The sequence below is a fragment of the Cyanistes caeruleus genome, chromosome 12, assembly GCF_971803275.1.
Source record: "Cyanistes caeruleus chromosome 12, bCyaCae1.hap1.1, whole genome shotgun sequence".
Lineage (NCBI taxonomy): Eukaryota > Metazoa > Chordata > Aves > Passeriformes > Paridae > Cyanistes > Cyanistes caeruleus.
This window is the reverse complement of record NC_141712.1, coordinates 7,448,806-7,472,700: the sequence shown is the minus strand read 5'-3', so window position 1 is coordinate 7,472,700 and position 23,895 is coordinate 7,448,806. Positions and strand designations below refer to the sequence as shown.

Below are 23,895 nucleotides of genomic sequence, written 5' to 3'. Positions count from 1 at the left end.
TGCTCTGAAAAATGTATTTAGCGGTTGCTGCAGCCAATTTTCAAATGCTAACTTAGCCATTATCCTCACTTTTTATGGCTCAAAATATGAGTCCACATTATGGATTTGTGTTTTGAAAACCAGCAACTTATCACTGCATTTTTATGGACTTCTGCAGCCCAATGTGTGCTGATAGCCTTCTTAGATTTTTTTTTTTTTTAATATCAAAATTGTCTTAGCCTTATAGGGCCTATAATCTTTTTCTCTAATCAATTTCCTCTTGTTTTCTCAGCCAAAAAAATCTGTATAATGCTTTTATGGTGATATACAAGAGAGGTTAGCTGAAGTTCCTGGTCCTTACTCAATGCTCTTTAATCAGGTTCGTGCTGCCTGCTCTTCTCAGTCATTCCTGTGGGCAGGAAGATATTGCCTGTCTCTGCAGTCTCTCAGACACACTCTTTGGTGGACAGTTAAAATAGGGTGATGCTCTCCTGGAAATTTCTGAGGCCATGTGGATGCACAGGAGAGATAGGGTCGCTGTAATGAGCCTCACTTCCTTTTGCTCTTGTACAAACCGAGTCTCTCTAACCATTCTGCTTAACAAACAAGTCCTGTACTCTTGTTTTCCAATTTTTATTGTCTTTGGAGGCATATTGATGTTCACCTGCCCAGATATCTTTACAGCTACTAATGAAAAAATACCTACATTAACAACACAGACACAAGTGCACCTTGGGATGAATGTATTATTTATAAAGACTTACCATCACACCCCTCACAGTTACATTTTATGCTGCTTGTGGGTGTACTCCTGTGTCTTGTTGGCAATGCAATTAGTTGCACTGTGGGAGATTCCCAGGTTCAAAGCCAGGCATGTAAAATCTATTTCACCCCTTTTTAATATGTGGGTCTTTTTGTAAACGAAAAGAAAAAACCCAAAATCGTGGCACCCCTTCACAAACAAAGCAGAATAACACTATTTGTGAAAATCCTTACAAAGTCAGATCCAGCCTCTGCTACTGCTTTTTTCACGTTACAGCTCAGCATAGTTGTACTAGACCAGTACTGCTCTGCAGGTGGAAGTGTGAGGGCCATTGAACACTTTAAGTTTTTCCAGTGGATCACAATTACAGAAACATCTGTGCTAAATAACTTTGTGCAGATGCACTGTGAAAATTCAGTGTTCAATAGCCCTCAACATTTCTAATTTCTTACTTGTGGTGGTGTAGTTTAGAAGTTGCACGTTGGGTTGCAGTATAAAGCATATTGGAAACATTTGTGAAGGGCCTTTGCAGAATGCTTATGCTGCAGTGAAAGTGCTCCCAAGCGCTTTTGTTTCTTTATTTAGACTTATTCCATTTGAAAATGGACAAAATGCATGCTAAGGATGCTGTTGATATAATGCTGCGTGGGAGAGAGCAGAGGTTTGGGATGTTGGTTTGAAAAAGCCCAAAATCAAAATTTTTTTGTTAAATTTGGTACAGAAGGGAAACTTAGAAAAGCTGAATTTTAAAACTATGCAATGCTACAGTGAGATCATACAATTTGAAAAAGTTGAATCCATATGTTTCCTCAGGAAATGTATTCCCTACCTCCATTCTCTTTCCTCTAGGTGCTCTGTATTAGAAGAGCAGGAATGAAGTAAAATATTGAGGAATCCAGGAGCAGTTCTGTGAGTGCTTTGGATGGTTCCAAGCTTAACTTCCATAAAACACTTAGCAGGTCGAAATGCAGGTAGTGTTTTGTGCTTCCTTTTAAAGGGTTAGTTTAATCTTTAACCTGATCCATGGAAATGCTTTAAACAGGCCTTGATTCCAGATTCAGTGGTGTCTGCAACACAGGAATGATTTGCTGGAATCTTTTTCCATGAGACACCCACTGAGGGACTTTTGGTACTTTTCTCCTGTATCAGGACATCTATGGAATTGTCTGGACTGGAGTTAACTATGTATTTCAGATTTAAGCCTGGTTGGGATAGGCAGCAGAGGGACAAGTCATGTGCTACAAGTAGTGTGATATTTATCCTCTGTTCCTCATAGGCTGAGCTTATCCCATATCATGGCAGACAGCCCAGCTCAGCAAAAGCCATTTCCACTTCATTTCTCAATGTCTGATTTTGCTTCCATTGAAGTTAATGGCAAAACTCCCACTGTCTTCAAGTGCAGAGGGATCAGATATTCAGAGAGGTTGGCTACACTTTTTGTGCTTTCATCTACTTGGAAGCCAAATTTTGCACTTAACTTCTTTTGATCTCTTGTAAAACTCAAGCTTTAACTTATTTTCTCCCAACTATTTCTGTAGCTTGATGTTACACGTTTCTGTGGTTTTACTGGTTGGGCAGAACTTGTTATTCCTATTCTATGTATTGGTTCATATAATAATTTTACTTTAATGAAAGACTAGATATTTGTTTCCCTGCAATCAGATTTTGTTGCTGTACTTTAAATCACTGCAACCTTTCTGTGGACTTAGGCTCTTGTTAACAAAGGTCATAATGACTGGCCATACATAATTATTTGTGTTAATGAAATACTTGGCTGCATTTATGGTCCATTCAGGAACAAGTATGAGTCTGATAGGGACAAATATGTTTTTCAGTGTGGATTTACATACATTTATGGATTAGAATCAGGCATTCCTCCTTTTATAGTCAGTGTAGGTTTAACTAGGTTAAAAGGTTTTCCTGAATATTCATTCAGACATTTCTTTTGAAATAAGCTTCTGGTTTAAGTTTTGCACAAATTAAAAAGTACATAAAAACTGGAGGAGGAGAAGAGAAGGGAGTTGAAAAGAAATGAAAAACTAAGTATATTTAAGTTTTAGGGCTTACAAACTCCCAAATTTCAGAGCTTTGTGAAATTAAAAGGTTAGCTATGAATAACCACAATCAAATCTTTTCTTTTGTCCATATTTAATTCAAATGAGATTGCTCCATATTGACTTCTAATGCTAAAAGGCCACCCATCATGGAATCCCTGCAGCCAATGAAGCAAGCAAGTGAATGCTTTCTTAAATGATGCTAATCAGTCCAGAGAGGCCTGCCCTCTATCCCCATCAGTATTCTGTAATTCAGATGTGCTGATAACCTGAAATTGAATGTGTCAGTATGCAGACATGTGAAGAAAAAAGGAAACTAAAAGGCAAAAGAGGCAGCTATAGAGACAATGCCTGTTTGATTTTTTTTCTTTTAAGGGAAGAATAAAAGGAATAGTTAGTAGTTGTTCTCCAATGCTGAGTGCTATTCAAGACCATACAGAAAATTCATAAACAGGCTAGACAATTTCCAGATGGAGAAAAAAAAACAAAAAAAGAAAAAAAAAGGTAAACAAAACAAACAAAAAACCCCAACAAGTCCCAGATCACAAAATAAAATATATTTTAGGAAGATAATATCCACTGGTATTATTGAAATGTTTCTGTGTAACTAAAGATGTTCCACTCTAAACTCTTTAAAAAGAGGCACTTTAAAATGCTTTTAAAAACTCTTACCCTTGCAGTATCCAGTAGAAGTCAGTTGCTACATCATTTCTGCCTCTTGATTTTCCCCAAAATTTAGATTTTAGCTGTTTTATATCACATCTGGTTTAAATTTTGAACAGATATTTTCATGTCATATGCAGATTTTCTTCCAAAAAATTTCATACATTTGCTGTTATATTAGATAGTGTTGTATCAAAAAATAGATCAATTTATTTATTTTTGTAAGCTTCCTTCAAGATAATAATTCTTTAGCGTTCTTAAAAAATTTTTGCAGAAAGTTTGGTCTCCTTTGGGCCTGTTGTGCATGTGTAAGCAGAGGCACACATCTGAAGGCAGAACTGGGTCCTTTGTTCTTCAAGTGTTCTGCTGCTTCTCATAATATTGATGTTGAAGATGTTGCTTCAATTTGGATTTGACCTTTTGGGCTCATACTCAAGTTCAGCCTTATATTTTGCAAAAAGAAGAATTGCAATAAATGTTTTTATTTCATATAAATGTATGATGTAAAAAGTCTATGTCATATATGTTTTTCATTACGTTAGCAGTGGAAGATCATTTCTCCACTGGCAGCCTGTATCACAAATTTATCAGAGAGAGGAATAATACTGGTGGTAGTGCAGAGTTGAGATCTGGGGCACTGAGAGAAAGTGGAAACAGTTTGCTTATAGGACTTCTATAAGTGATGTTGTTGAAAGCCATTTAGCTTTTCTTGTCAGTGGCTTGCAATGGAGACAAGTGTCTGTGTCTCCATCAGCAGTGGGGAAATGGGGACATTGGGAGGAGGGATGGCTTGTCCAAGCTTAGTGAGTAGGTCAGCTGGTGGACCTGGCAATGAGCATGGGCTCTTGAACACAGCACAACCCCTCAGTGGGTGCTGCCAGCCCTTGGTGTCCTTCCCAAGCCCTGGGTGTGTTGTGGGAGGTGCATTCATCAGGTGTGTGTGCAGCTGTGCTGTGCCTGGGGGATGCTCGGGGCCTTGGGCTCACCTGGCCTGCAGGTAAACATGTGGCTGTGGGTGACTGTGGTGGCCACAACTCAAAACCTAGCACTGAGGAAACAGGTGAAGGAGGAGTAGTTCCCATCCTGAATGCTGTATTTGTCACTCTGTCTGCAGACCTTGTTGTAGGCACAGCTGCTTGAGGCTGCTATGGAACAGTCATATTATCTGTTAGAAAAGATGAATCTTTTCCAATGCCAGTTAAAGATTAGTATATGTTCTGGGTCTGACTGAAAATATTTTAAAGGTTTTGGTGACTGCTTTAGCCTCCAGAGGACTGTGGTGTGCACTTTTGTGTTCCTCAGTGCCCCCTCCACACAAGGAGAGGACGGAGGCTGTGGTGGCTGCCCACGACACTGAGCTGTGAACAGGGCACCAGATTCCTCACAGCTGGTGGACAGGTTCATGTTCACTTGCATGTGGATGGCCTAATGCTCCCACCATTAGCCTGATTTTCAGTGTGCTGAGGACTGCAGCTTCTCTTAATCAGTGGGATCTAAGGGTAATTAGCGTTTACTGAGGGACCACTCAGATGCCCTGCTGCCATGGCTTTCCAAGTCTGTTGATGGAATGGAAAGAGACCAAGAACCAAACCGTGTTCTCTGGTCCCCTGTCTGTCACAAGGAGATTAGAGGCTAGCCTGAACAGGATGGAAATGACATCCTGAATTTTAATTATTTATCTGTGCACTTTTTTATATCTTCTCATTGCTTGGATATTTCATCTTATCTTAAAAATATTTATTTGAAATTGTCAGTGATCAAAGGCTGAGAAACAAAACCGAGCTGGATATGATTTTTTTTTTTTTTCTTTTGGAGGAAATTGGAGTGTCAGGATAATTCTAGTGTATGCAAACTTTACAAGATGAAGCCAATCCAAATGTTACAACCTTAAGCTTCATAGTGGAAGATTAAAACTAACATACATATATGTGATCAATTTTGCCTACCATGAGAATTCAAAGATAACTGGTATATCTTGTTTTTAATTCAAATTAAGTGTTTTTTACTTGATCATTTTATACACACACATGCACGCACTCCCTCACAAGCACACGTCTGTGTACTGAATTGATAAAGAAGAACTCTGGTTAAATAATCCACTTTTGTCTGACAACGGAATCAGTTATAGAGGTGCAAATATGCAGAAAGCTATTTGGAAATGCATCCTCGTAGTTGTCAGGTTTTATTATGCAGGAAGGTGTCATGTTTGTTACGAAGCTGAGTGCAGATGGCAGAGTGGAAGAAATGGATCACTAATTTTAACAATGATTAATGAACAGAGATAGAAAATGAATTACATTGGACTATCGGAGGCAAGAAATATTTTTGAGAAAATTTTGACTCATCTGCTGTGCTGTTCTCTGTAAATTATTTTCTGAAATTCTATATGTTGTCAACAGTTGACTGCATTTTCCATTACTGTCTATTTCTGTTCTTAAGTACTTTTGTGTTATTAGAGATACATAATTTAAAAATACCAATACATTCCTGATTACTTAGAGAAAGTATATGTAACAGTATGAATGTTCCAAAGGCTCTGACCACAGATGTCCTGTTTTATAATACTTACTAATTCTTCACCCTTATATTGCTACATTAGAAATATTTAGTGACATTTTTTCCTCATATTAATAGAAGGAGGTGGTTGGGATGAGGAGTCCTTCTGTGTTCTTTATAAAAATAAGGAAAAAATGTAGACGCAAAGTTAACAATAAAACGCAGCCAAGTCGGTTAACGTGGTTTTAAGCTTACAGTGCTGATTCCACCATTTGTGATTTCACAGTCTAACTGGGAAAAACATACACACAGCTGCTTTTTAAATTGCTGCCACCCACGTGCTCCCCTCCTTCACTATAAACTCTGCTGGCGCATATGCGCTCCCTGCGCTTACCCACGCGCTCAGTGGCCGGTCTCGCACATCCCGGGCTGCAGGGGGAGAACGGAAGTTACCACTAAGTTATAATTTGCTGTTTATCCTTGTTTTACAGCCTGCTGAGATGGGCAGCCTCCCCAGCTAAGCAGAGCCCCTTGCAGTTTGGATTTGAGGGCTGTGTGGGGCTCGCCTGTCCTCAAAGGAGGATTAGTTCTGCTTGGAAAGAGCTGTGTCCTCACCCCCTCTTCCTTCCAGTATTAAAATATATAGTAAATAGAAGAGAAACACGGTGACTGAAACAGAATTAAATGTTTCCATTGTCAATTATGGAGAGGTAAAATGGGGTCAAAGGCTGGCTGGGTCCTCAGCAGTGAGGTTTATGCAGGGGGAAGAAGGGAGGAGAAAGGGTCTGATGGGTGAGGTGCCTCATGCCAGTGTTGCTGCTGTCTGGGAGGCATGCAGGTGAACTCTGTTACAAGTGAGAGGAACCCAGGGTAATCAGGAAAACAGTGCCTCGGTGTTTTTGGAAAGCTCCCTGGCACTTGTACATAAAATCCCAGGATGATTTCACATCTGGGATGCCTTTTCATGACATTGTGCTGAATCTCTCCTCTGGTCTCCAGGGCTGGACAGTGTCCTGTGGTTTAGCTGTGGGTATTGGGATGTAGATGGTTGTGTTTTTCTGTGTCTCTAGGGTGTTTGTTGCGCTATTTTGGTGATCATTATGCTGGTAAGCCTTGGAAATTCATTGGATGATGGTTAATTGCGTTACTCCTTCCTGATACTACACACGAAGCAGAGCTTAGACCTCTGTAACAGGTTTTGTTCCAGGCAGGATAGTTCCCTTCTTTACATTTCACCCGAGTTTGACCTGTCACTGCTCATTAACCACATGTGGTGGGTGACTGTACTTCAGTCCACTGCTGAGACCTCTTCCTGTCTGATGCTTCATGTGAACATGTCTGTACTTTCTGCTGTTTAAGGACCTGATCCTTTTACTGGTGTGAAGAGCTCATTCAAGAAATCTCATTGATTTCAAGAAGACAGTTTGTGTGCAAAGGAAGTGCTTGGCAGGATTCAGTCTCAGGCAAGCAGCTTTATTGCTAGAGTATCCTCTTCTCTGTATGCAAAATGATATCCTAAAGATTGCTTGCTGTTGTGTAAAAGAAAACGATAATTCTTGGGGTAGGTGTAAAATTATTCAATAAATTTGTACACTTTCCACGTAAATGATCTCTTTTCTGCAACATCAGGCTATGGTAGGAGACACATGTTCCCAAAGAGATGTTGGGCTAGCAAGGAAATGGCAATTCCATGTCCATTGCCTTTTTTACAGGTGTCAGGCTCAATCCTGCTGCTGCTAAGTGTATGGCACTTGTGATTTTTAACCTTAGAAGCTGCAGGAGATGTGTGGTTTGAGAACTTCAGACTCAAGTTTCCAGGAGCTTTAGTCATAAATACAGGTCTGTAAGATACTCATGAATGATTAACTCTGTCTAAATTGTGCTTACACTTGCAGAAATACCTGAAAAATGCACTGCTCTTCAAAATACATCAGGGGACATTTCCCTATAGCATTTTGAGTCATGGAATACATAAAGTTACCTGGAGTAATTTGAACTTTTATCATTGGTTTGTGTCTGTGCTCAAGATTTGTGATTTCTTCCATATTCTGTTTAAAGATGTGCCTTAATCTTTCTAGAAAGTGTTAGAGAAAATTTAAAGTGACTTTACGGACGACTGTAACTCTAAGATTTTGCATGTAATTATGGTCCTGATGGGAACATGCTTTAGAAAAACAACTACTGGAACAATACAAGTCCTGCTCGGGTTACGTAGCATATGCTAAACACTGTGAAAACATACCCTGTGCTTTAGTGAACAAGGTAGAAATGCTCCTGGGAGCCAATTTAGAATGTGACTTAAGGCATGCGTGGCTTTTTGTCTGCGTTTCTTTTGGCAAACTGGTGAAACAGCAATGGTAGCTGGGAATCCCTGGTAAGCCCCTGAGATTGCTGTGCCCAGACCTTCGAGAGGTTGGGCAGTTGTCAGCTTTGGACTTTGCCTTTGTTTTAGAAAATTATTTTGCTCTCCTGCTTCTTTTTGTCTCTGCATGGTAGAGCTGAGTGTGGGATGTGAACTTGGACAGAGGGGCAGGAGAAATAATGAGGCTTTGACAAGCCACTGCTTTCACTACAGTAATACTATTTTCCACCTTGGTAATAAACAGTTAAAATGTCTTTTTTTGTGTGTGTATGTGTAGGATCAATATATATGCAGTGAAGTGGCTGTGATCAATGTGCTGATTTAGGTTTTCAAAATTTCCTGTTTGATACTATAGTTCTACTTGAATATGTTACTATATATATATGTATATAAAGACATGGTTTTGTACTTATTGAGACGTGTTATTTAACTGAATGTGGATAGCATTGCAGACATGAGGGTATGGGTGTGAATAAAAATCCCCTGTGGTCTTTCTTAGACCTCAAGTGGCTAATCTTAATTTCTTATGGCATCTTATTAGTTGAAGCTAATGCAAGTAACCTTAACTAAATTTTGCTTCACTGTTATATAAAAAGCAGGAAGCACAAAGAAAAAATTGTGGTTTTAAAGCATTAGTTTTCTTGGTGTGATAGCTTATGTGCATAAGCAATTGCAAAATATTTGTGAGACCAACACCTTGGTTATCACCATTATCTTGGCTTAACTTGAAGTACTGGGGAAGAAGAGTTGGGTTTGCATTGACATTGATATTTTCCACTTGAGTGCTTCTGTCCTTATGTTCTTCAGGGAATGTGCTATCCTCTATTTTAGAACATTTAATACATTTATGTAGTACATACGTGCGAGCTAAGGTGTATATAGGTGCTTCAAACATAAATTATTGATACTAACATGAGCTATACCATGATCTAGAGGATAACTAGGAGGCCTGTCATACTTCTATTACTTCAGGTAAATAACTGATTGACCTTTGTGGTGTGCTGATACTTCACTAATCAGAACCTGAAATCTGTATAACAACACTTCATTTACTTGATAGACAAAAGAACAATTGCACTTGAAGTAATGTGATTTCTAAATAGACACTGCCTGTCAAAAATAAATGCATTAGAAGTAAAATGTAGCTCAAGGAGACAATTAGCAAACAGAGGTGACACTGTAAACAGGTGCACCCATTATTCCCAAAGCTTGTGGCAATATATTCACATCTTTTAGACTGATGGAAGATCATGTGACAGTTTGGTGAATTATCTATCTGTATCATCTGACTGATGAAGCCTGCTGCAGTTGCAGATCATTTAAAAATGCATCTCACAAATTACATGGTAGCTGGGAAAAAATGCAGGTTTTTCTGAACAATGCTTTTCTAAAGCTATGTGCTGGAATACCTAATTTTTCTTTGAAAGGATGTAGACCATTTCATTATGCTATGTATACAGTCAGTTAAGGTTGTGCAAATTCATTACAATGTTTGTTAATCTATAAAACATTTTCTATTCCAGTTTTAGTGACATTGAATATTTTTTTATGTGCTATTTCTGAAACATTTTTTCCTATGAGCTGAAAGGGAATAACACATTTTTATATAGACTTCTTAAATCGCTACTTATCAAGGAAGATTTGAGATGAGAACATTTGACCTACATCTTTTTGTGGGTTATTGGATTTTTTTTTTTCCTACATGGAAAATGTAAAACAAACAAGAAAGAATCTATAAACAAACTCCCTCTCTCTTTCTCTACTAGACTGTGATGAGAGCAGTAACACTCATGAAATGTCCTCTTATGTGATGTGGTGAAAACTGCCTCAGATGGTGTTTTGTAATTTGATGCTCTAACTAGATAGTTAGGAATGAAAAATGCTTTTTCCTAAGCTATCATTTCATAAGTTTTTTATATTTTCTTGTCTTTAAAACTGTGAATTGATGATTGTTTTCTAGAAGTAGAATTGAGTTGTGTATGAGTGGATAGTTGCTGTTCCTGGTGACAATTAGGCTCCAACACCTTCACAACTCTTCCACACTCCAACACTCCCTTGACACCTGACTGTGTTATTGTACGGGATTTTTTGTTTGTTTGGGGTTTTTTTTATAATTGCTACAAATTTTGTTTACAGTAGCACTTGGGGCACTCCCATGGAGCTAGATATGAAATAAAACTGCCTTTTGTCTTTTGGCACATACCTCTTCCCAAAAGAGGTGCTTCTGAGATGCTCCAGAATTGGAGATTTTGATTTTTCCCCTTACTGTTCCATACCAAAGTCCTGCGGGTGACACCTATCCCTAAGTGAGCATAAATGAAAAAAATAGTTTATATCTTTTCAGCAGTTAAAAGGTAGTGGGCTTAGGCCTGCAATCCCTTTAACTTTTGTTATTAACTGCACATAAAAGCCATAGAAGTGCAGAGGTGAACTGAAGTCAAATAGTCCTGCAGATCTTAGGAAGACTCTGGAAGAATCTAAGGCTGCTCATTTTGAGGGTTTTTTGTTAAGTGGCTGAGGAACTGACCCACTGAATGTTTTGAGGCCTGTCCTGCCCTGAATCTTTTTGTATGTGCTAGCAAAAAGGTTCTGCTTTGCTGTCTGTAAGTGGCTTTCAGGAGCCAGTCCTCTTGAAATAGTGCTTTTATCAGGAATGGAGTAATCTGTCTTTTGAAGGCTTTTGGGGCAGCTGGTTTTGATGGGGAGCTGCTCTCAGTAGCCCCTCTCAGGCTTGAGGGAAAGGGCTTGTCCTGCAGGCTGGGGAAGGATGAAGGGGAGGGATGAAGGGGAGGGATGAAGGACAGGTGAGATGGACCTGCAGTGCCCTTCTCTGGCACTGCTGCCCAAACACAGCTGTTGTATTCCTTTGCAACATCTGGGCAGCAGAAGAAAGTGATTGTGGCCTTTGTCAGTGTTGATATGCCAATGATTATTGCAGATCTGCAAGGGGCATATTTTTGCTTTTTTAATTACATTTTTCTTGTAGCTTTTTACTACTTTCTCTGACACCTTTGGTCGGCGTCTTCAGCCTAAGCATGTAGATGCAGATCACTTCAGAGGAGTTTTGTCTGCTTAAACACATGTAAATTTGGATTATGGTTGGTCTTGAGTGGCAGATCTCTGGCAAAAGGGTTGAATTGGAATATGTCAGTTTTGACTGCTTTTATTCAGGAATGGATGGATTTGGATTGAATTTCCTGAAATGCAGTAGGGGGGCAGGACCTGTGCTCTCCGAGGGGCTGTTCAGGGCATGGCTGAAGCCCTCATCTGCCTTTTTGGCGTGGCTTTGCATAGAGGTATTTTCTCCTGGCCAGTGGATGATGTTGGTGAGGAGGAGCAGCTCCAAGGACAGTGGCTGAGCTGCAGGCTGTGCGTGGGGTGAGGTGTGACACCTGCCAGCCCAGCTCCAGCTCCTCCCTGCCCGCTGGGAGCAGAGGGAAAGGGGAGAGACAGGGGGGTGTCCTGCTGGTTTATTCAACTTTGATTTTCATGGAAGCCCTCACAGGATTGTGATTTCTGTGAAATACAGAGTGGGGGAAGGAAAAGGACCTCAAACTTTTTGCAGGACAGGAAAATATTTCCTGCCCAGCTCTTAAAGGATTACCCAGAGAAATTTTCTTTTGCTTATATTTTTCTTTAATGAGTCAAGCCCCTAAAAATGTATTATTTCATATTCAAAGTGACATTTTAACATATATTTGCCTGACAATATGACACACATATTGGTTTTAATGAGGGCCTCATTATAAAAAAAAATGCATCTACTGAATAAAATACAAAATATTTTCACCTAAATGTTGTGTAAATTATTCAGAAACAGGGTTCCTTTGACAGGGACGTGTGAGGAGCTGGGGCTGCCATTGTCTGTAGTACTCCTGATCTCTGGATAGCTGCAGGACTCCCACCCACTCCATTTGCTGGCACAGCAGCTTCCCCCAGACCTGGCCAGGGGAAGAGCTGATGGGCCTGAGTGCCCCAGGTCTGGAGCTGTGTGTGGGAGGGACACAGACAGGGGCACAGACTGACCTTGCCCTGCCTCCTGCATGTCCCCAGGGCTGGGAACTCTGGTAGGGAGGAGAAGTGGTGACAGTGGAGGTGATGGATTGATTGTTCCTCTGTTGTGGGGTCCATGTGGGACCACCGCAGGATCTGGCGCTCAGAATCACCAGATCTCAAGCACAGAACAAGCCTGACACACACAGGCTTCCCAGTCCAGGCAAAACCAAATGCATTCTCTAACAGTTATTATTAAATATTTCAGACATTAGTACTAACAAGCCCTGACATCCCATCCTGTGTGCTCTGATACCAGCCATGCAGCAGCTGCTGGCTTTGGTGGGTGCAGGTTGGGATCCTGCCTCAGTTCTAGCAAGTGCTCTCTCGTTTTTTTCTTTTCCCCTCCCTCCTCTTACTTTTTGCCCGAAATAAGCCCCAAACCACATGCACATATAGCACAGAGTTAAATGTGTGTTTTCTTGGCAAGGGTTAATAATCAATGTAGATCTTAACAAAGGAGATGCTGCCTTATTATACTGTGAAACTTTTTTTTCTTAACTGTCAGTGAAGCAGTACTAATTATTACTCCAGTGTAAATGAGGTCATTTCCTATTAAGAGAACAAAATGCTTAGCCTTGCCTTGCCAATTCATACCATCTATTTTTCACACATACCCAGCTTCTTAGATTTTTTTTCAAATTTTGATAAAATCCATTCATTTGTATTAGAAAAGTGTAAACCATTGCAATAATAGTTGCCCATTATTATCCAGATGAGCTTTTGTAATGTGTGGGTTGTTTGAATACCATGTGTTAGCTATGGAACAATTAGCCAGCTGAATGGTTCTTTAAAACAATCAGATACTTTTATCTCCCTGAAAAAATACATTCCTTGGAAGTGTACTGTTTAACTGTAAATTCTGAGGAACATTAAACTCTCATTGCAAGTAGTACTTTAGGATATATGTTGATCAAGGACAAAAAGACATCGAAATATCTTGTCTTCGTGTTTTCATTTTTTTTATGCAAGCAAAAAGATTTAAGGAATATTGTAGCAAACAAAGGGTAATTGTTTTAGCCCAGATGTTGCTTTTGCACAACAAGCAGGTTACAATGTTCCCACAGAGCTGATGAGCCCAATCAGTGAAATGATTAAAAATTGATTTTGTCCCTGTAATTACAGTATGTAAACTACTTAGCTTGGATTGCAAAGGAAGTGATTTTCTAATTACGTATATACTCTGGTGTCTAATGATTGGTTTTTTGAAGTAATGAAGAGAGAGCCCTAACGACTCCTTGGTGCTCTGTTGTTTAAGAAAGACCATCTTTAGAGTAAGCAGCAACAGACAAAGAGTTTAAATTGAATTTTCAACACTGTTAATGTGCACATGGATTTGTTTATTAAAGAGACAGTAGCATAATTTGATTGGTTGAGAACATCATGGCTTTTTTATTATGTAATATATTAAGATGCATGTGTCATGGTATAGGCACGGAGGTGATGGAAACCTTTCTTTGTACTACTTTAAATTCATAATGTTTTCTTACAACTCAATCAGGTTGCCACAAATGTCTGTTCATCCTGTGCATCCAGAACACCAACTGGAACAGAGCACAGGTGTCCAATTTTCCTCAGAGCAAAGTTGTTTTTCTTAGAGGTGGAAAGTAAGTTGGCCCTTTTTAGCACATGCATTGGAACTAAGTGGGCAGTTGTCTGACCTGGCTTTTTACATTCTAAACAACTCTTTGCAAGGCAAGAAGCCCAAGTAGAGAGAAGCCAGCGCTTGGGGTGTTGTGGTCAGCACAGGTCGGGGCAAGGAGCAGGGATTTGGGGTGTGGGTGCTGCTCTGCAGCCACCTGGGGCTCGCACCCTGACCTGGGGTGTTTTCTGGGGGAGCTGTGTGCCAGGTCCTGGGGTATCCCAGGTGGCAGACGCTGTCCTTGGGGTCTGGCACGTGCAGCAGCTACTGGAGACCCCTGGGCAGGAGGGCAGCAGCTGCCCTCACAGGGACTGGTGCTCTGGGATGCCCCTGCTCCCTCCTCCTCTGCCTCTGGGGACCCCAGCCTGGCAGTGGGCAAGGTTCTCCCTGCAGTGTGTCACTACTGGAGCACAGCACAGCTGCAGCCCCTGGAGCTCCTGCTGACTCCAGGGGAAGTGTTCCTGTGTGTTCCCAGGGCACGAGGGGCCCCTGGGGCTGCACCCACCCCTTTCCCAAGCCACAGTGGCAAGTGCAGAGGCACAGCAGTGGTACAGGTGTCACCAGCAGTGGTGCTGGACTGGTCTGCAGCAGGGCCTGATCCAGCCCCACCAGGTTAAATGATGTCCCCTGACTTCTGGGGCTTTGGATGAGGCCTGAGCAGGAAGGGCAGGAGCAGCACCATGCTGAAGTGATTCATCTTGCAATCAGCAACTAGTCCTAACAGGGGCAAGTTAACAGTGGTGTTAGTGACAAAGAACACAGCAAGGTAGAAGCTGCACAAAATGAATGCAAACTGGGATGTCTGGAGCACAGACAAGTAGAAAAACCTAAGGAGCTGAAGAGAGTTGTGCCTCTGATAAAATATTTTTGCAAACCCCTTGGCTCCCCAGGAGTTAAAAGGATGCATTCCTGCCCTGTTCTCTTTGCTGTCTCTGGCTCACTTGTATCAGGAGGGAGAAATGAGAGCAGTAGTTTGTAGATCTAGGTGATGTAAAGGAGCTTCCCTGAAAGGATGTTAGATCAAACAGCACAGATTTGCTAGGAGACGTGGACAAATCCTCTCATGGTTAGCTTTGAGTTTTTAAACACCTTGTGTTTATAGGCAGACAGCTTTAGTACTGGAGATCTCTGAGTGCTTGGGCAGGGCACACACACCCAGGGAGGAAGGTCTGTAAGTGGGGACTGGTACCTGGCTGGAGAGGCTGTGGTGACACTGGTGGAAACCATGCCCCAGCCTGGGAAAAGCGGTGTCAGCTCTCATGTTTTTCGGGAACAGTGGAAAAATACTGAGATTTATTCCAGCATCCTGCTTTAGGGACTGTTTATCTCTCTTCATTTATGCATGTAACTCCCAGTGACACTAACTGGACCCTTCAGGCCCCGCTGGTCCCATCCTGCATTTCTGATGATTGCAGTGCTCACGTGGAGGCTTGGGAAGAGAGTCCTGCACAGCTCCTGGGCTGGCTTTGCGCTGTCATTGAGCCTCCTTCCCTGCCTATCCCTGTCCCTGCATCTCTGATGTGCCCAGGGTGAGAGCAGCTATGCCATGGCAATTCAAGAGGCCCTCAGAAAGCAGCTGATAGGGAATAATTATTTAAACATGACACCTCATTCCATCAGAAAGGGTACGCCGTTTACAGAGGGCCTGAGCCTTGTCTCCTTGAGATTAGCAGGGGTTTAACATTGAGTTGAGCAGGAATGGGATGTGCTGCTAAGAGCCACACAATGAAGATTTTTAGTCTCAGCATCTGGGGAAAAGTCCTGTTCAGAGTAAGTCCATGCTCAAGCTCCTGTTTTCCCTTGCTGTGTGTTAGATTTCCATCTGTAACCTGCAGAAATCCTTCTGGCCCCCGCTCATCAGTGGGACGAGATTACTTTCTCCCTTTCATGTCTCTAATTCATTTCAAAGAATGAGCTACATAAGCATGTTTTAAGAATGAACAGAAATTGTGCTGTCATACCCCAGTTATGTCTCTCCACTATGTATTATTTTTATCATACAGTTTCTGAAGATCTTTGGGGTTTTTTCTTCTCTGGGATCACTCACTGAGCCAAGTGCAACTGCACAGCAGTGTTACTTGGGAGGCTTACTGTAATAAATTGGTCTGTAAGGATTCATGGTGCCATTTTTTAATGCTAGGGAGTGTATTAGACACTGGTAAACTGTCCCAATTTGACCTAAGTGGAACTGTCTTAATTTGTTTCCAAGCAGCTTGCTGCCTGTACCTTTAAAATATCTGCTTTACATAGTCAGTGTCAAATGTGTTAGAATAATATTAGCACAGGTAAGTAAAATACCTTTTTATAAGGCTTTAAATCATTTCTGTTACAGTTTAATGTGTAAAGCTACAGATTTTCCCAATTTGTTCGTAAGGTTATGTATCACAGACCTTAAATCATTTAAGGTTTTAAACCTGAGGGGTTCACTCTCAGTCATGAACTGGAAAGCAGATTGCAAGAGACATTGACATGCTGATCAATGACATGAAGCCTCCAAACAAATCAGTACAGGACTTTAAGAGATGAAGCCTTACTGTGTTCTGTCTGTCATCAGAATTTATAAAGCATCTTAGTGAAAGCCCCTTGAGAATCATTCCTAGAATTTTGCAAGTCATGAGCGTGTATGTAAAAGCTGAATTTTTTTTTTTAAACACAAGTAGCCTTGTAATAGCATAGCAAAAATGTGGTCTATGATGTTGGTGTAGGAGTACTGAGAACCTGTTCAGTGAGATAACATCTTTCAGAAACCTAACAGTTTATTATCTTTGTTTCTGTTTCTTGGCTTTTACGTTGAATGAGCTGCAAGTAAACACTAGAAAGGTATCTTTGAGATTTTAAGACATCAACAAGAGCAGAAATTCCAGACAAACAAGCTGTCACTGTTTTTAGATACTGTGCAACTGAAAATGTTGGATGGGACCTGTGTTTATCTGCAGCAGTCCAGGAATTTGCTGTTCCTATGTATTCAAATACAGCAACTGAAATTCACTTATTTAAGTTCCAAAATGGTATGGGCCTTCATAAATGGGATCTGAGTCCTGTCTAGATATAATTGTATGTTTAGGAAGACCAAATCTGATGACAGGGGTTTCCTTTGACCAGTTACAGAAGGTTTTTTATTCTCTACAGACAGCATTGTAGGTTCTTCTCTTGACTCTGGCAATGGTTTTCCTCTCGTGTAGCTGGGTTTACCCATTGATATGGGGTGCTTGGAGTAATGCCTTGTACCTGCTCACCACCCATTCAGCTCAAGAGGAAAGTGTCTCATGAGAGGACAGGCTTTGCTGTTCAGGGCTTACAAATCAAATATAAACCCTGAGATAACTGGTGAGTGAAGGAAAACTGGGCATGAGGAGAGAGCAGGGAAGAACGTCTTCCTAGGTATGAGGAGCAGTGGGGATGGAACACCAGGTGATCACTGCAGGATGGTTGTGGTTTGCTGTGGAAATGTGAGTTTTAAAAAAGGGGCTTGAAGCTTTAATTGGAGTAATTCTCCTGTGTCAGAAAAGTTATATGGAAAAATTATCACTTGGAAAAGGTTTTGAAAGGCATGGCGAAGTCTGGTTCGGCCTGCAAGCGAGGAGGGAAGCAGTGGGATTTGGGAAGCCTTATGGTGAACCATCACAAGGGCAATGAGAGGCCTGTGGTTGGTGTGGTGGGGAACCAGAGGGGGAAGTGGAGGTGGTGTGGGCAGAGTGGGACACTGCAGGAGCACTTTGCACTGGATGTAATCCTGACAAGGTGGAGACTGCAGAGATCTTACAGGATACAAGAGAAGAGCAGTATCAGTATTATACTAAGGGAGGGCTGTGCTGCCTAGTTGTGAACTTCTGTTTTCAGAATTATTTCATAATGTTTCCATCAGCAAGAGGAGCTCCCAAAATTGTTGTTTACCCTTCAAGCCAACAAATAGCACTGAGCAGCAGTGTGGTCCTGTCGGTGCTGAGCGATTTAAACCCAATCCATGGCCAAGCTCCTGATTGCTTCCCCCAGAAATGAGGGCTGCAGTTTCACCAGCCACTGCTTCTCTGGGCAATCATGGTTGGGAAGGTGAAACCCTGAGGCTCTGCTGCTTGAACTGGGCTTTCAGAGCCTGCTGTATGTGAAAGAGTTTGGTTTTTTGGATGTACAAAGTGTATTATTTGGAAGTGACCTTTAATTTTATTTGTTAGACGTTCATAGGAATAAACATAGTTAGAATTCTCAGTCATAAATTCTTCAGATTATAGCTTCAGTCGGGTGAACTTTATTTTGCTCTAAGAAAACCCTTTGCTTTTGTTTCTGTTTTGCTTACTAATGTAATGGCCCTAAATTCACTACTGACAAATATCTTGGAAGTATTCTGCTTGGCTTTTACTGCTGGCTCTTATCTCTTTTAAGTAGGGTTTATTAGATGAGATCATCTACAAAGGATTATTTCTGTTATAAAATGGAATTAAAAAAAAGTAAAAATACAATTAGTAGCTGTTCTCTTTTTACTCAGTTTGAAAGATTAGAATATCAATGTCAAAGAGAATAACTGGGTTTCTGGAGTATGCTATGAAACTTTTGTTTTATCCTGTTTTGTCCTCTTTTGCTGTACTGTCTAGGGGAAAGGATCAGAAGAATTTCATTCTGTTCCTCATCATTATCTTGAGAGGAGGTTTTCCCTCTCAAAACAATCCAGAACTGAAAGAAGTTTTCAGTTCCAAATATGAAATGACCACCAAACACATACATTATGAAAGCTAAAAATAAAAGGTGTTAATCCCATTAATATCATAACTCTTAAAGCTCTCTGCTGTCCTGTAGATTGTCTGCTTGAGGTGGAATTGTAATATTTTAATGTAAATGTCTGATTCAAACACTGAGTTTTGACATATTAAATTTCTCACAGGTTTTATTTTTCCAGTTGTGACCTTCAGTACCTATCCTGTGTCTTTTAAGAATTTCCTCATCCAGGGAACAGATTTGTTGGCTTAAGAATAACTGGTAAGAATACTTATATTGTTCTCATAATGTTTTCTTCTGCTTATGGATCTGAGTCTAGCTTTGTTTTTCCATATTAAAAAAAAAAAGTAAAATGAGATACCTAAATTGGATTTTTAAATCTGTTCTCACATTTTTGATGTCTTCAAAAATATTATGTCTGTGTCTTGCAAAACTTTTTATTGTAGTTCTTTCAGGTTGTAGTGAGCTACAAATAGATTTTTTTCATTAAAAAAATTCTGCTTGGTAAAATCATGAGCATTCATCTTTATGCAGTTGATATGTAATAATTGTGTTGGGGATGAATCATCATTTATTACTTTATCATCAGACTGGATTTAAAAAAATCCATGACACTCCTGATTAAATTAATTTTATCATTTTTGGTTGTTTTTTTTTTTTTATCCCGTAAGTTCAATAGAACATCTCATGCATATTATTAAGAACCATATTCTGTCGATATATTAGCATGAGAAGAACACCCATGAAAATCGGTGGGTGGAGGGGTGTACTACATTGTCTGTGTGATTTTTCCTCTGAGCTATAACAGTGCAGGAGACGAAAAGCTCCTGTAAAGTCTGAGAAATCAGATTGGTGTGGAAATAGGTGTGAAATCAAAATTGGGTTATTTGGCCCTCAGTTTGAAATAAAAGTCTAGCTTCCTAGGAAATAACCAATAATTAATTCCACATTCCACATGCATTAATTGATCCTTAAATCAAAATTTCTGATAGTTTCTGGTCCCAAATCAAATTCTTATGTTATTTCTTTATTTTAATTGTTATACTGGGTTGTCCATTCCTTTTTATATCTTGTGAATTAGTAGAAACTCTGTGAATCAGAGGAATTGTGCTGATTTATAGCTTATGTGAGAGGATATCCAGGCATATTAAAGCTTCAGTACTGCAAATGCATAAGCAGGCATTGAATTACTGATGCTAATGGAATTACTCACGTGAGTAAAGTTAAGTAGAAACGTAAGTGTTTTCAGGATTGATGTCTGTACTTACAAATTTATATCATTTAAGAGTATGGCTCACAATTTTTAAAACTTACTAATTGAATGTGAGCTACTGGATTTTATTCTAGACAATTGACTTGAAAAGAATTACGGTGACTTGATTCTAGAGTAACTCCATCAGTTTCAGAGAAGATATGTGTGTTTTTTAATGCTGTAAATAAGGATGTAGTTTGACCAATTCACTCCACTGATCCCCTCTAATATCAGGAAATACTTGCCAGAGTAGAGGAGGAGCACAGGACCGGACAATTAGTGATACAAATGGTTTCAATCAAATAGTTAAATAGCTCAGCAAAGACGTGGTTCGTTTTGTAATAGCATTTGAAATCCAAATAAAACCATCTGAGGGATGTGATGTTTGTTGTGATGTTAATGCACAAAACAGAAAACTCTCAACATGTCTTGAAATTCAGGGGGCTGTTATGAAGCCATTATATGTTAAAAAAAAAAAAAAAAAGAAAAAATTCTAAGCCCACAAACTTAAAATAAGCATGCAGAAGCTCATACTCAATTCTAATTAACAAAGCTTACCTTTCTCTTGACCATAGAGGTCATCATGTAAACTATTTAAATTGATAGTAATATTATGCAGCATGAAATTAATTTTACATTGTATACAGTTTTTATTGTGACTTTATCTTGTTTCAAAAGTGCTTACTTTCTGATTTTGTGGATATTACTGACTGGATTACTTTTATTTTGGTTTTTACACAACAGTTATATTAGAAATTTGCTGTTTTATTCTTACCTTCTTAGTAAAAATCCTTTTATCACACAATGGGTAATTTATATCCATTACCAGCCCTTTCAATCCTTTTCAGTGGTGCTGTCAGTGCCTTTGGCACAGTAATGATTAATGTGATCTAATAATAGTGTGCCATTATATTACCTTAGTAAAACATGTACCAACATCCTATTCAGATCTACCAAATTCATAGCTTCCTATAATATTTTTGTTGAAAGACAGGATTACTATTTTTCAAAGCAGAATTTTTTTTTTTTTTTTGCCTTTAACATATTTAATGAAATTCACAATTCTTTGCCATGGTAATCTTTGTGCATGCATTTGGGCTTGATGGGTGAATTTTATATCATTCTGCATTATTATGATTTGTTAGGCAAATTGTTTGACATGTAAAGAAAGATATGCATTATATTGTTTTGCTTTGTTAAGGGTGCATTTTAAGCATTTGGTACCTTCTGATTGTTATTTATCATAGAAGGTATATTTAGACTGTAGTATGCAAGAATAAGTATTTGGGCTAAAATGTGTCTTTTTTTACATTCTAACCCAGATACTGCCACATTCTGCAGAAGGCGAGCTCTCTGCTCCTCTGCCCAGCAGAACCAGTTTTGGTTACAGTTGTTTGCTGTGGTGCTTGCTCTTTGGCACTTCCTTGCTTTTTTTTTGCCAGTAGAAATGTGCAGAATGGTGCCCAACTGTGAGCTGGAAACTGGGATCGTGCCTGTAGTTTTCAACCCAAGGTAAATACAGCCGACAGTCAAAGCCACACGTGTCTGCCCCGTACCTGAGCTTCACCCAGTTACAGCATTGCTTGACCCCAAGCTCCAGCTGTCAGGTACTGCCACGGCACCCAAGAGGCAGAGAAATGGTCCACAGAACACATTTTTTGGTAATAGGAAACGTTGGTGCTTGTAGAAGTGTTGTAGGGGTGTGTGTGCCTGCCTGCCCTCAGACATTGCAGTTAGGCTCTGATGGATGCACGGAGGGGTTTGGTGCTGCTCTGGCATCGAGCACTGATTCCCCCAGTCCTCTGCAACAGGACTTTCCAGTCTTGGGTTCATCTCTTTAATAGTGCTCCTAATCAGCAGGGCTGAAGAGTTGGGATAACACTGCATCCTTGCAAAGCATCTTAAATCTTCATCACCCCAAGATGTCATTACTGCAGTCAGGGAGTCACATACTTAACACTGTCGCAGCAAAATCGAAATGAAACAGCATGTCCACATTTTAACTCTACTTTGTGATGTTTGTTAAATACATACTCTTACTGTTTCATCATATCACAATAAATAATGAATGAGAGAAATATTTTAATCTTGTCAATACTGGGGATGTCTAAAAACAAGCAAAGTGTGTGTATGCATTTATGTGGATTCCTTATTTGATTTAGGCTAAGCGATACAGCTGTAACATGATTTGAAATATGCAATCAATGTAAACGAAGAAAAATATTTTGAATGCAGTATATAAACTGTGTGGTTCTTTAGACATATTTTTAGGAAAAGAAAAAAAAAAAGATTATGACTGTCATACCGTGTAACAATAATACTGCCACTGGAAATATATGCAGCAGCTTTGTTTTCTGCCACGGTAAAGACAATCTTAAGTCTTGGTCATTTAAATCAAAGACATTCTCATCTCTTCCACACAGCTGATTCTTCATGACATAACAAGAAATGAAGGGGAAAATAAAGCCTGAAATCTTGGTTTAGCATTGTAGTCAAAAGGATTAAAGAAAGTTCTGAAAGATGCTTCCCTGTTTTGAGTAATAAATAGTTATGTATGAAATAGAAAAGCCTTTTACCCTCCAAAATTAGTTTACTAATGGAGATATAATTATTTAAAGCTCTAACTGATCTGTACCAGTCTTGAGTTAGAGATGCCTTAGGTTGGGCTGTGTATTGTGCAGAATGCATTATACCTTACTGCTTTATTGCTCCTGCATCCTGCAGTTCTGCCAGTCAGGGCCAAGCTGAAATGAAAAATGGTGGCTTTCTTTTTTGGGCTAAGAATAGAACGGTCAGTGAAATGTTTCTCCCTCATTTCTCCACATGCAACTCAGAATAGATGTAGTAGACTGCAGAATAGACTTCTCTATGGTCTAAAGCATTTCCAGGGTCTGGTTGGATGTTTTTTTGATATTGTTCTGTTCAGTGAGAGATTCTTGCACAAAGTGCCTGGGGCACCAGGTTCCTCAGGGTACTTTTATGTCTCTTTCATTGGTAAAGTAGGATTGGAAATCAGTGAATGGGCCCACCAAGGATTATTTCATCTGCCCACCTGCCCATCTTTATTCTGGTGGGACAGAGGCCCTGATGTGTCATCTCTGGCAGTAGGACTGGTTAGAGGAGGGAGAAGAGGAGCCTGATGCAGCTGCACAAGCTGTTAAAGAGCCCCAGTACAGTTCACTGCCCTCGTTTGAGCTCCTGCCTGTGCTGCTGTGCTGTGATCCTTAACACACTTGGGTAGGTTAGGAAGTGGCTTCTTTTGTGTGACTCTGAAAGAGAGGCCGCCCAGTAAGCAGAGGAAGAAGAATAAAATAAAATTAAACAATCTTGGCCTGGTCTTGAAAGATAGAAAAGCACAAGAGGAGAAGTATTTTTGGCTTTTAAGGCTAATTTTATCTCTTGTGAAGCCATCAAGTCAATGAGTAGAAGTGGCAACTGGCAGTTCTTGGGTTATATTACTAGCCACTGGATTACTGTGTGACTTCAGTAATGAAACATAAACCTTCTCTCTGTTCCCTAGTGGGCATAATACCATTTACCTGTCTCAAAAATGCTTTGTAATTTAATTAACACTTGGAGTGCTCTTTGAGATCCTTAGATAAAAGCAGGCAAAATGAGTCAATTGTTACAGAAATCCCAATTTATCGCCATTTAAAAAAAAATTACACTTTGTCTTGACTTTTTCAAACCTCAACTAATGTTTGATAGGAGTTTTGGGCTTTGTTCTTACTGGTCCTTGGAGTCACTTATTCTTAGTGATTTGCATAGGCATGGTGTAGGTATTACTTTTTTGTTCAACAGAGTATTTTGGTGGATCATAAATTACCAGTCCCTGTGCTGGGAATCTGCTTCTGAGAGAAGCATACATTTTCAGAGGAGAATTTGAGTTGTGCCAGACAAGTTCTGCATTATTCTTCAGTA

General features: G+C 39.9%; 1 protein-coding gene across 35 annotated transcripts in view; it reads left to right on the top strand.

Annotated features, from left to right (window-relative positions):
• Positions 1-23,895, top strand: part of ZNF536 (zinc finger protein 536) — a 340,334-nt gene that overhangs the window by 35,589 nt on the left and 280,850 nt on the right. For 16 of the 35 annotated variants that reach the window (XM_086847036.1, XM_086847034.1, XM_086847037.1 and 13 more), the window contains one exon: positions 18,889-18,983. The exons of 2 other annotated variants lie outside the window; for them this stretch is intronic. The gene's annotated coding sequence lies outside the window, so the exon portion shown is untranslated. Of the gene's footprint in view, positions 1-1,591; positions 1,714-18,888; positions 18,984-21,416; positions 21,487-23,895 lie in introns of all 35 variants that reach the window. 17 more of the 35 variants (XM_086847041.1, XM_086847039.1, XM_086847056.1 and 14 more) reach the window with 5 other exon arrangements.